Genomic DNA, 12818 nt, shown 5'->3' with positions numbered 1-12818 from the left:
CCTCAGAAGAAGACCCCACCGAACAGGGAGTAGGTCTCTCGACCGGTGCAGCCACTTCCATGGAAGTCTGAGAGGATCCTGGTAGCCTCTCATTAAGCAGGCGCACCACTCCCTTAATGGAATCATCCACGTAGGTCTTTGTCCACTGGAACATCTCTTGCATCGTGGGTTCCGTGGATGCCTGTGTGCGACAACTCTCACACCTTGAGTAAGGGCAGTTGTCGTCCAAAGGTGTGTTACAATCGTAACAGGCCAAATGCTTCCTTTTGGCCCCGGACTTCTGCTGATCAGAATCCTTAGGGGAAGCCATAACTGTAAAGAAAAGAATAAACAGGTCATAACACCTACAAACACCAGGAGGAGGTGAAAACGAGACCATATGGGCGCCCACCAGCACTGAAGAAAATAGAGCTGTAGAAGAAAAAACCCAAGCCAAGCAATATATCACTAGAATATATCAAAGCACAGGGAACTCTGGAGCTAGCTTGTGAAAGCGATGCAACCAGAGCACTGAATGACAGGCTCTGGGCGCTTAAAAAGAGGAAGCCCCGCCCCCTGGGCGTGCCCTCGGTCGAACCCAGCCCAGAGAAGAAATAGAGCCTATACTGGCTCAGCTTGACCCTATATGTCTCCCCAAGCTATCCTGGGCGTCCAGGATGTTTATAAGGAGAAGGATTGAATAGAGCGGTGAGATTTAGAAACCCCACCGCATCGGAACGAAAAACCGGAAGTGACGTAGCGCAGCTAGTGCGCGTCACTTCCGGAAGATGGCGGCGCCCACGGCGCCACACACATGCGGCGATGGAGAGGACGGGACACCGCATACCAGGCGGAAGAAGAGGGGAGGGGGCCACCCCCCCCGACGGTACCCTGTACAAAAAATAGCCGCAAAAACGCCTAAAATAAAGGCAACAAAGGGGCGATCCTAGATTTTAAGGAAAAAGAGCCCCTAAGCATTCTTCAGCTCCCTGAGGGGGAGCGACACGGCAGTCCACCTGTCCAGAGGACAGAAAAAAACACGGTGGGCTGGGGGGTGATCTCCTCCCTTTCAGGGAGCTGAAGATCGTTTATTGGTTCTTGGGCTCATTAAAAATTCCGCCGGTCCTACCAGTCCACAGGGGCAGTTAACCCCATCTGTGCTGCTGGTAGGACGTAAGGGAATAAGAACTTTTACTACTTTTGAATGGCATCCTTATTATTATGCATTTATTGGTTTAAAATGTATTTTCTCTGTGAGATTTTAGTTCTGCCATTAGGCGTACATGGGTCTGGTGGTGTTATGAAACGGTATTGAGGGTAGGGGGGGCCCAAACTGAACTCTTGCACCAGGGCCCATGAGCCTATAGCTACGCCCCTGCTTAGCAGGGAAACCTTTTGGATGTTTTCACTTGATATCTGCATGCCAAAGGGGTTAAATAGAAAACATGACCTCACTCTGCAAAACAGCTAGGGCTACTTTCGCACCGGCGTTTCGGTGTCCGCCTGTGGGGTCCATATCGGGGCTCTCACGGGCGTGCCCGGGCGGATTGGTTTGGCCCCAATGCATTCTGCATGGATGCGGATCCGTTCGGAGTGCATCAGTTTGGCTCCGTTCCGCCTTCATTCCGCTCTGGAGGCAGACACCGGGGTGCTGCTTGCAGCATTTTGGTGTCTGCCTGGCCTTGCGGAGCCAGGCGGATCCATCCTGACTTGCAGTGTGGGTCGGTGGGGATGGATCCGTTTGATGTTGACTCAATATGGTGCGGTTGCGGGCGGATCCGTCCCCTTTTCACTTTCGGTGTGGGGTCGGGACGGATCCGTCTGACTAACAATTGGACTTAAACTTTTTTACATAGAATGCGGACGGATCCGTTCTGAACGGATGCCATTGTTTGCATTTATAGGTGCAGATCCGTCTGTGCGATGACGCAGGTGTGAAAGTGGCCTAAGATATGTTCATTATGTGTATGTATGCATCACCTGTGATACTGGATCTCCTCCCCTGGACCGCTTAAAGGTTCCCATTCCAGGCTCCAGGTGCGGACACTTTGCTGATTAGACGGGGTGGAACCATGTGCTACATAAAAAGGAATGGTTTTAATATGTGTGTTATGTCTTGACGAAGGGCTGGATTCTTTAGCCCGAAACATGTTATTACACCTTTTTCCTGTGATTTTGGTGGATTTTATATGATGAGCCAATAAAGAACAATTTTTTACTCCACAAGAAGCTGGATTCTCTCTTTCTATTGGATATTCTATTAGGCCCAGTTCTGGCCTTTTTTCCGTGCTTCGTGGATTAAAGTCAGAGGTGAGAGCTGCAGCCATTTCTATCATTGCTCTTATATTCAGATTTTTTTTTAAAACACCCATTTTTTGCAAGTCACTACATTTGGGGCCTTTGCTGCATTTGTGACAGTCCAATACAAGCTTTAACCCCTTAAGGACTTGGCCATTTTGAAGCCCCCCTGATGCACCCCTAGAGTAGAAACTCCAAAAAAGTGACCCCATTTTAGAAACTACGGGATAGGGTGGCAGTATTATTGGTAGTAGTTTAGGGTACATATGATTTTTGGTTGCTCTATATTACACTTTTTGTGAGGCAAGGTAACAAGAAATAGTTGTTTTGGGGTCTACCCAAATTTGAACAAATTAAAAAAAAAAAAAAAAAAAAAAAACTAAACCTAAAACCAGTGTTGGCTACCTCCTCCTCCTCCACCGCTTCTTCAACCTACACCGCCACATCCACCGGCTCCTCAACCTCCTACTCCATATGGACCTCCTCCTAGATAAAGATTATTATTTTTTTATTTTTACGTATTTTATGTTATTTTAAGTCATTTCCCTATCCACATTTGCACTTGCCATGCTCTTAACTAGAGTTGAGCGAACACCTGGATGTTCGGGTTCGAGAAGTTCGGCCGAACTTCCCGAAAATGTTTGGGTTCGGGATCCGAACGCGACCCGAACTTCGCCCCGAACCCCATTGAAGTCAATGGGGACCCGAACTTTTTGGCACTAAAAAGGCTGTAAAATAGCCCAGGAAAGGGCTAGAGGGCTGCAAAAGGCAGCAAAATGTAGGTAAATCCCCTGCAAACAAATGTGGATAGGGAAATTAATTTAAAAAAAATATATATATAAAAAATTAACCAATATCAATTGGAGAGAGGTCCCTTAGCAGAGAATCAGGCTTCATGTCACGCACCACTGGAACAGGCCACTGTCAGATATTTAGGCCCCGTCACCCAGACAGAGGAGAGAGGTCCCATAGCAGAGAATCAGGCTTCATATCATAGCAGAGAATCAGGCTTCATGTCACCCACCACTGGAACAGGCCACTGTCAGATATTTAGGCCCCGGCACCCAGACAGAGGAGAGAGGTCCCATAGCAGAGAATCAGGCTTCATGTGATAGCAGAGAATCAGGCTTCATGTCACCCACCACTGGAACAGGCCACTGTCAGATATTTTTAGGCCCCGGCACCCAGACAGAGGAGAGAGGTCCCATAGCAGAGAATCAGGCTTCATGTCATAGCAGAGAATCAGGCTTCATGTCACCCACCACTGGAACAGGCCACTGTCAGATATTTTTAGGCCCCGGCACCCAGACAGAGGAGAGGTTCATTCAACTTTGGGTTGCCCCGCAATATAATGGTAAAATTAAAAAAAGAGGAATGAATGAAGATGTGCCGGAAGCGCGCACAGACGGCCCGCACTTTATGCAGCAGCTCTGACATGTCGGGGTAGTTGTGAATGAACTTCTGCACCACCAAATTCAGCACATGCGCCAGGCAAGGGATGTGCGTCAAACCGGCTAGTCCCAGAGCTGCGACGAGATTTCGCCCATTATCGCACACACCACCAGGCCGGGCTTGAGGCTCACCGGCAGCAACCACTCGTCGGTCTGTTGTTCAATACCCCGCTACAACTCCTGCGCGGTGTGGGGCCTGTCCCCCAAACATATGAGTTTCAGAATGGCCTGCTGACGTTTACCCCGGGCTGTGCTGAAGTTGGTGGTGAAGGTGTGTGGCTGACTGGATGAGCAGGTGGAAGAAGAGGAGGAGGAAGCTGAGTAGGAAGAGGAGGCTACAGGAGGCAAAGAATGTTGCCCTGCTATCCTTGGCGGCGGAAGGATGTGCGCTAAAGAGATCTCCGCCTGGGGCCCAGCCGCCACTACATTTACCCAGTGTGCAGTTAGGGAGATATAGCGTCCCTGGCCATGCTTACTGGTCCACATATCTGTGGTTAGGTGGACCTTGCCACAGAGGGCGTTGCGCAGTGCACACTTGATTTTATCGGATACTTGGTTGTGCAGGGAAGGCACGGCTCTCTTGGAGAAGTAGTGGCGGCTGGGAACAACATACTGTGGGACAGCAAGCGACATGAGCTGTTTGAAGCTGTCTGTGTCCACCAGCCTGAATGACAGCATTTCATAGGCCAGTAGTTTAGAAATGCTGGCATTCAGGGCCAGGGATCGAGGGTGGCTAGGTGGGAATTTACGCTTTCTCTCAAATGTTTGTGAGATGGTGAGCTGAACGCTGCCGTGTGACATGGTGGAGATGCTTGGTGACGGAGGTGGTGGTGTTGGTGGTACATCCTCTGTTTGCTGGGCGGCAGGTGCCAACGTTCCTCCAGAGGCAGAGGAAGAGGCAGAGGCAGCAGCAGAAGAGGTAGCAGGGGGAGCATGAGTGAGTTCCTTGTTTTTAAGGTGTTTACTCCACTGCAGTTCATGCTTTGCATGCAGATGCCTAGTCATGCAGGTTGTGCTAAGGTTCAGAACGTTAATGCCTCGCTTCAGGCTCTGATGGCACAGCGTGCAAACCACTCGGGTCTTGTCATCAGCACATTGTTTGAAGAACTGCCACGCCAGGGAACTCCTTGAAGCTGCCTTTGGGGTGCTCGGTCCCAGGTGGCGGTGGCCAGTAGCAGGTGAACTCTCTTGGCGGCGGGTGTTCTGCTTTTGCCCACTGCTCCCTCTTTTGCTACGCTGTTGGCTCGGTCTCACCACTGCCTCTTCCTCTGAACTCTGAAAGTCAGTGGCACGACCTTCATTCCATGTGGGGTCTAGGACCTTATCGTCTTCCACCCAGTCTTCCTCCCTGACCTCCTGTTCAGTCTGCACACTGCAGAAAGACGCAGCAGTTGGCAACTGTGTTTCATCATCATCAGAGACGTGCTGAGGTGGTATTCCCATGTCCTCATCATCAGGAAACATAAGTGGTTGTGCGTTAGTGCATTCTATGTCTTCCACCGCTGGGGAAGGGCTAGGTGGATGCCCTTGGGAAACCCTGGCAGCAGAGTCTTCAAACAGCATAAGAGACTGCTGCATAACTTGAGGCTCAGACAGTTTCCCTGATATGCATGGGGGTGATGTGACAGACTGATGGGCTTGGTTTTCAGGCGCCATCTGTGCGCTTTCTGCAGAAGACTGGGTGGGAGATAATGTGAACGTGCTGGATCCACTGTCGGCCACCCAATTGACTAATGCCTGTACCTGCTCAGGCCTTACCATCCTTAGAACGGCATTGGGCCCCACCAAATATCGCTGTAAATTCTGGCAGCTACTGGGGCCTGAGGTAGTTGGTTCACTAGGACATGTGGGTGTGGCAGAACGGCCACGTCCTCTCCCAGCACCAGAGGGTCCACTAACACCACCATGACCATGTCCGCGTCCCTTACTAGAGGTTTTCCTCATTGTTACCGTTCACCACAATAAGAAAAAAATTATTTGGCCCAATGTATTGAATTCAAATTCAGGCCTTTTTTACAGGCACCTAACACTATCTGGCTATCTATTTATGTACCGTATTACACTAATACAGGCACAGCAGTAACCACAGATTTAGCTGAATATCAATTGTAGGCCTAGTATTTAGGCCCTGGATGAAAGGTTTCCTTTTCCGGACAGAATTACACTTGGAGATGCACGGTAGCGTGTGAAGTTATTGAGGATGACCCTATCAGCACTTGAATTTGCACCTTGAATATAATATACCCTTTTACGGACAGAAATACACTATGTGAGATGCACAATAGTGCGTGCAAATTTAAAGGCTTATGCTTTCAGCAATTGTAATTTAACAGTTTGTGTAATATTACCCTTTTACAGAAAAAAATACAATTGGAGATGCAGGCTGAGTGTAATATACCCTTTTACGGACAGATTTAAACTTGGCCTGCAACAGCAGAAACCACTGATTCAGGGTATTGCTATTTTGGGAATTTAATTTCAACCCAGAACAAAAACTATGCTTTGACGGACACTAAAAAACTTGTCCAGCCACAGCTGGAACACCAGATTTAGGGTATTGCTATTTTGGCAATTGAATTTCACCCCAGAAAAAAATATATCCTTTGCCAGACAGCAGACAGTATTACAATTGGCTAGCCATAGCTGAAACACCAGATTTAAGGTATTGCTATTTTGGTAATTGTATTTCACCCCAGAAAAAAATATATAATTTGCCAGACAGCAGACAGTATTACACTTGGCTAGCCACAGCTGGAACACCAGATTTAGAGGATTGCTATTTTTATGCAAGTGAATTTCACCCCTCAATAAAATATAGAAAATTCTATCCTGAGTTTCAAGGGCTGACAATAAGCACAGCCAAGCCCCTGATGTAGGATATAGCAAAAAAAAACAACACACTATTGATGGTTAAATGGACTTGGTGGCAGCTTGTGCTGGCGCACCACAAGACACAAAATGGCCGCCGATCACCCCAGAAAAAAGTGACAGAAAAATGCTCTGGGCAGCCTAAAAACAGTGAGCAATTAACTAGCAGAAGTTGAATGATTCACAGCTGTAGATTGATCACTTCATTAAGTGTTTTTGCTGAGTAAATCCCTGCCTAATCTCGCCCTAACAGCAGCTGCATCCTCTCCCTACACTGATCAGAGCAGAGTGATGTGCGGCGCTGCAGCGTACTCAAGTTGTGTGCAATAGGTGTTTCTGGGTGTAGTAGTGCAATATACACTAACCTGGTACAGCTGACTCTCTGCAAGGGCAGGTATAGGTAGAAATAGTTCGTGACGCCAGTGCCAAGTAAACGGTGGCACGCCTTTTGCGGATGCAGGAATAATTTGAGGAAACGTGGTATTAAAACAGAACTACAACTTTAGTAGTTTTCAAGCAGAGACAATATTGGAATCGCAGTTCCTCAGCATGCAGTCGATTATGTAATACGGTTGATGCAGGCAATTACAGCTTGAGCAAGGTTATTACAGAGTGTTAAACACAGGACTTGCAGTACAGGAGCTTGCACTCTATTTCTGTCTGATCCTGGAATATAGCAAATCTTCTCCAAGGCCCATTAACCTAGTTCTGGCTTTATATCCTTGGCTGTAGCTTTACAAAGTACCTCCTCTGTTATTCTGAGTACCTCTTGCTTCTCTGCACTTTGCCTCTGTTCCTCTCACAGCTTCCTCCAGTTCTAGAAGCTTCTGCACTCTACACTAGATCAGATTACACTGCCTTTCCCTTCCTTGACTGGGCCTTATATAAACTAGGGCTCTCTAGCTCCCTCTAATGCCTAAGAGCTGGAATGACACCCCTAGCCGGCCTGTACTTGCAAGTTTCATAGTAACAGGGAAATACATGCATTACATGACATTTTATAAAACTGACATATACCAACTTCCCCATAATTAAGGAGGGACGACAGCACACCAAGTGACACTTTGGTAGTGACGGGTATTACAGTCCCCGTACACTACAGCGCTACGTGACTCCAGCTTAAATAGAGGCTGGGTCACATGCTGCACTGGCCAATCACAGCCATGCCAATAGTAGGCATGGCTGTGATGGCCTCTTGGGGCAAGCAGTATGACGCTTGTTGATTGGCTGCTTTGCAGCCTTTCAAAAAGCCCCAAGAAAGCGCCGAACACCGAACCCGAACTTTTACGTAAATGTTCGGGTCCGTGTCACAAACACCCCAAAATTCGGTACGAACCCAAACTATACAGTTCGGGTTCGCTCATCCCTACTCTTAACCACATTTTGCTGCCTTTTGCAGCCCTCTAGCCCTTTCCATGAATCTTTTAGAGCCATTTTAGAGCTCCAAAGTTCGGGTCCCCATTGACTTCAATGAGGTTCTGGCTCGGGGTCAAGTTCGGGTTCCGAACTCGAAGTTCGGCCGAACCCGTCGACCCTGAACATCCAGGTGTCCGCTCAACTCTAATCAGCAGGGGATTGTAGAGGCGAGTAGTATTTTATATACTTGAGACCTATGTTTTCCAACTAGAGCACAACTCCTTTAAAGTAAGTGCTATACATTTTAATATGTCTTCCTCATAATCCATCCATAAAATGGCATGTCAAGTCCTGTTAATGGAGCTACATTAAATGGATAGGTACCATGGCTGGCTCGATACATCCCAACTCTATGCTATGGTTAGGATCCCATGGCGCCCTGCCAGTTAGGGATCTTTTAGGGCCTATGGCCTGCACTAGGTCCATATGGCAGTTATGTAGCGGTCGGTTCCCTCTGGTTTCTACCCAATGCGCCATGACCTCCTTTCTGTATCACCCTAAGCTCCCCACTAGTCTTACCGCGTCCACGACGAGACCATGGTTTCAGCGAGGGGTGTTCAGGTTTGCAGACATTGTGGACCCCTTCACTAGGAATCTTTTGCCGTTTCCAACCCTCCAGACCAAATATGATCTCCCCTCCTCCTCCAATTACTTTTATATCCAAATTAATCACTTTGCCAAGTCCATTTTTTTGGGGGTTACAGTCTCCCTCCCGACTGCCTTTGAACGCCTTTGTAGGGAAGGGGTACATGCGAAGGGTCTAATTTCTGAGATCTACTCCATATTGCTGACCCCCTTTCCTGAGCGGGCCCAGAGACACTCCTACATGGTACGGTGGGAGGAATACTTGGGGAAGACCTTACTGGACACACTTTGGCGCCTTATATGGAGGAGGGCAGCGAAATCCTCAATGTCGGTGCTACACCAGGAGAACCCATATAAAATTTTGATGTACTGGTATCACACTCCTGACCTCCTCCATAGAATGAACCCAGTAGTTCTGAGAGAGTGCTGGAGGTGCGGGTTACATAGGGGTACATTGCCACATATCTTCTGGGACTGTCCCAAGATACGCTCCTACTGGACTGAAGTAGGCACCCTTCTGAGTGATATTTTTGCAGTGGAAATCCATCCTGACCCTCTGTCCTTCCTGCTTAATGTGGTTCCTCGTCAGGTTAAAAAACACTCACTTAAGTTATTACTAATGATACTTACGGCTGCCCATTGTCTAATACCCCGATGTTGGAAAAGCCTTGAACCACCAAGGGTCTCCAATTTGTATGCTAGGGTGACGGAGGTCCGAACACTGGAATACTCCACAGCTATGTTTCAGGACAAAATTGCACTCTTCAATGCCATATGGGATCCCTGGGACGATTACTGGGCAACGAGACATCCTTAGAGATCTTGCGAGATTGATGTGTCTCCCCCCCTCCTCCCCATTGTGTCTTTGTCTTTGTTCTTTGTCTTGTCTCTTTGTTATTAGTTTGACGAAGCATGTCTTCTTGAGAGGCATTGGGCTCTTGGGTCCTTGGGGTGCCCTCCCTACTGCCTGAGGCCCTACTGTTCTGAGATATACTGCTTAATGGTCATATATTGGACTGATTATAGACAGACATGGTTTATTCTTTTTCTGTGCACTTTATTGCCAAATTATTGCTCGACATTTCTCTTTCTATCATTGGATGCTATTAGTGCTCAGTTACTGTGAATACGATGCTTTACATGTTTTATCTCTTACTTTGTACTAATGTGCATGAATCTGTTGTGGATATGCTTTGTCATTTCTTTACTCTTTAATAAATATACAATTATAAAAAAAAAATGGATAGGTACATACAGGGGCAGATTAGGAACTCAAAGTAGCCCTGGAAAAAAAAAATTGAGTCAATATATTTCACCTTTATTTATGAAAAAATCCAAAATGTACCAAAAATGTGGAAAAACTCGCAATTTTCAAAATTTCTTTTTTTTTTGCTTTTTAAACCGAAAGTGATACCTCATAAAATATTTGTTACCTAACATTTCCCATATGTCTACTTTATGTTGCCATTTTTAAAATGTCATTTAATTTTTTAGGACGTTATAAGGCTTAGAATTTTAGAAGCAATTCTTAAACTTTTTAAGAAAAATTCTAAAACCCATTTTTTAAGGACCAGTTCAGTTATGAAGTCACTTTATGAGGCTTACATAGTAGAAACCACCCATAAATGACCCCATTTTGGAAACTACACCCCTCAAGTTATTTGAAACTGATTCTACAAACTTTGTTAACCCTTTAAAGGGCTTCTGTCACCCCCCCCCCCCCCCCCCCCAAAACTAATTTTTCATTTTTGGGCATATTAAAATCCTTATTGGATGACTATTCCATATATAGGGCTCTTACCTTGTTCTGTGGCTTCGTTTCATAAAAAATCGAGCTTTTAAAATATGCAAATGACTTCACTACCAGCAAGTAGGGCGTCTACTTGCTGGTAGCCGCCGCATCCTCCTTTTAAAAAACCGCCCCCTCCTGCACTGATGACATCACCTCTAAACCCAAAAGAGAAGACATCATCAGCGCAGGCGCACTGAGAGAGTGCTGAGGAAGCGAGGATCCTTCTCTCAGAGCGCCTGCGCTGAATGAAGACACGTAAGGTGCAGGTGCGGGATTTGAAATGCTGACAGGGCCAGCCGGAGGAGGAGAGCACTCGCTGGCCCTGTTAATCAACTGGAAGAGGGGGCGGTTTTTTAAAAGGAGGATGCGGCGGCTACCAGCAAGTAGACGCCCTACTTGCTGGTAATGAAGTCATTTGCATATTATAAAAGCTTGATTTTTAATTAAACGAAGCCACAGAACAAGGTAAGAGCCCTATATAGGGAATAGTCATCCAATAAGGATTTTAATATGCCCAAAAATGAAAAACGAGTTTTGGGGGGTGACAGAAGCCCTTTAATTATTCCACAAGAATTAAAGGAAAATGGAGATGAAATTTCTAAATTTCCCTTTTTGGGCACATCAAGGGTTAACAGCCAAACAAAACTCAATATCTATTACCCTGATTCTGCAAGTTATAGAAACACCCCACATGTGGTGGTAAACTGCTGTAAGGGTACACTGCAAGGCACAGAAGAAAAGGAGCGCCATATGGTTTTTGGAAGGCAGATTTTGCTGGACTGGTTTTTAGACACTATGTCCCATTTGAAGCCCCCCTGATGCACCCTACAGTAGAAACTCCCAAAAAGTGATCCCATTTTGGAAACCACAGGATAAGGTGATAGTTTTATTGATACTATTTTGGGGTACATATAATTTTTTGATTGGTCTATTAAACTTTTTGTGAGACAAGATAACCCAAAAATGACAGTTCTGGCACAGTTTAGATTTTTCATTCTTTACAATGTTCATCTGACAGGGTAGATCATGTGCTATTTTTATAGAGCAGGTTGTTACGGACATGACTATCAAATCTGTCTACTTTTTTGTTTGTTTTAGTTTTACATAATAAAGTATTTTTTTTAAAATATATGTTTGTGTCTCCATTTATTTAAAAATTTTCTGCTGATCGTCTTGTGCAAAGACTCGTTTTTTTCAGGAAGAGTTTACGTTTTTCTTGGTACAATTTTTGGGTACATATGATTTTTTTTATCATTCAATATTACACTTTATGGGGCAAGGTGACCATAAAATTGGTTGTATTTATTTTTTAGAGCATTCACCTGAGGGGGTTAGGTCATGTGATATTTTTATAAAACAGATCGCTACGTACATGGCAATTCCTAATATGTATATTTTAAAAATGTATTTAAGTTTTACACAATAAGAGCTTTTTTGAAACAGTGGCTCATTTTTGCAGGATGAGGTGATGGTTTGATTGGTACTATTTTGGGGTGCATATAACTTTTTGATTGCTTGGTATTACACTTTTTGTGATGTAAGTGACAAAAATTGCTTTTTTGGAACAGTTTTGTTTTCTTTTTAACGGTGTTCACCATAGGGGTTAGGTCATGTGATATTTTTATATAGCTGATTGTTACGGATGCGGTGATACCTAATATGTCTACTTTTTATATTTACTTATATTTCACGTTAATACAATAAAAATTTTGAAACAAACAAATCATGTTTTAGTGTCTCTATCGGTGACTTTTATGTCATTGGGGAGGAAGGAATACTAATGATGATTTTTAGCTAGAGAAATTCTTCCCATAGACAACAGATTGCTTTGTAGAATAACTTCTGTCTCTGAAGCAAAATATTGTAAAAAAAAAAAGCCATATATGGTATCAGGCTCCTAAGCAGATCAGGAGTGGATACCATATTCTCAGTAAAAGAACACTGGTCTACTGGGAAAATTACCAATAAGGTACATTGCCAATCTGTCCCTGGGACATAGATGGTTACTATTCGCTGACACTTGGTCGATATGTTTTTTTCAAATCTAGTTTGAAACCTCAAGCTTTATTAGTTCTTGAAATCTGGGAGGTAATTTCCAAATTGTATTAGAAAAATATAGCAGCATACAGATCAAATGAGGTTTATCCAATATAAATAAGGAGCGTTAAATTGTATTTTTATGTAAGCACCTCTCAAGTTACCTCAACTCCATTAGTGTTTATCATAAGTAGCAATTACAGCATACTTTTGATAATGAATTTAGCCTAAAACAATTCATTGCTTAATTCTGAATTCCTGCTCTAATTTGTGATGTACGTCATGTTGTACCAATTTTAGACTCAATTTATAATTGTAGGGTCTGACAAGATATAATTAAACTGCGCACATACAAATAGATGCACCGCACAATAAAATTGTATTTCATTTAT

This window comes from Bufo bufo, chromosome 3, assembly GCF_905171765.1.
Source record: "Bufo bufo chromosome 3, aBufBuf1.1, whole genome shotgun sequence".
In the NCBI taxonomy this organism is placed as follows: Eukaryota; Metazoa; Chordata; class Amphibia; order Anura; family Bufonidae; genus Bufo; species Bufo bufo.
This window is presented reverse-complemented; position numbering follows the sequence as displayed.